Source organism: Panthera tigris, chromosome A2, assembly GCF_018350195.1.
Source record: "Panthera tigris isolate Pti1 chromosome A2, P.tigris_Pti1_mat1.1, whole genome shotgun sequence".
NCBI classification, from domain to species: domain Eukaryota; kingdom Metazoa; phylum Chordata; class Mammalia; order Carnivora; family Felidae; genus Panthera; species Panthera tigris.
Genome location: NC_056661.1, coordinates 4,785,410 through 4,786,489, shown reverse-complemented (window position 1 = coordinate 4,786,489; position 1,080 = coordinate 4,785,410). Strand labels below are relative to the sequence as shown.

The window sequence follows — 1,080 nt, the reverse complement described above, 5'->3', positions numbered from 1 at the left end:
CTTCCTTCCTTCCTTTCTTTCTTCTTCCTTCTTTCCTTCCTTCTTTCCTTCCTTTATTCCTTCCTTCTTTCTTTCTTTCTATTCATGCTTTCCTTCCTTCTTTCCCTCCTTCCTTCCTTCCTTTCTTTCTTCTTCCTTCTTTCCTTCCTTCTTTCCTCTTTCTTTCCTTCCTTCCTTTCTTCTTTCTTTCTCTTTCTTTCTTCTTCCTTCTTTCTTTCCTTTCTTCCTTCCTTTCTTTCTTTCTTCTTCCTTCTTTCCTTCCTTCTTTCCTTCCTTCCTTTCTTCTTTCTTTCTTTCTCTTTCTTTCTTTCTTTCTCCTTCCTTCCTTCTTTCCTTCCTTCCTTCTTTCTTTCTCCTTTCTTTTTCTCTTTCTCTTTCTTGAGTATAGTTGACACCCAATGTTACACTAGTTTCAGATGCACAACATAGTGATGCAATAAGTCTGTGTCTTACACTTTGCTCAGCACAAGTGCAGCCACCACCTGTCAGCATGCAATGCTATCACAACAACATTGACAATATTCTTTATGCTGTGCTTTTCATCCCCACAATTTATTCATTCCATAACTGGAAACCTCTATCTCCCACTCCTCTTCCTCCATTTTGTCCAATCCCCTCACCCTCTTGTGTTTCTTTCTAAGTAATCACCTTGATAAATACCCCAAAACTTCCTCCTATTTCTTGAATCCACTCACACCACATTTGGAATTTCCTAGAACTGCCCCAGCCTTTGGGGTTTTGGTTTCCTCTGGGTTTGTTTCTTAATAATCTTGTTCTTGTCTGACTCATCTTAAATAAATACTTCCAGTTTATATTCTTGTATAGGGGCCGGGGGGGGAGCGAATGGTGAAGAAAATGGGACAAAATGTTAACAACGGATGCATCTGGATGAAGGGTATGTGGTTGTTCTTTCTACCCTTTTTATTCATGTAACTTTTCTTGAAATCTGAAATTATTCCCAAATACTCTTTCTTCTATTATGGAATGCTTCTCGAATTTGCACATCACCCTTATGCAGGTTGCATGCCAGTCTTCTCTGTATCCTTCCAGTTTTAGTGTCTATGCTGCCAAAGTGAGCTC

The 1,080-nt window shown here is 39.3% G+C and overlaps 1 non-coding gene across 1 annotated transcript; it reads right to left on the bottom strand.

Annotated features, from left to right (window-relative positions):
- Positions 1–973: 973 nt before the first annotated feature.
- LOC122236792 lies at positions 974–1,080 on the bottom strand. Its single transcript, XR_006215046.1, has one exon. It is a non-coding gene; the product is annotated as a U6 spliceosomal RNA (small nuclear RNA).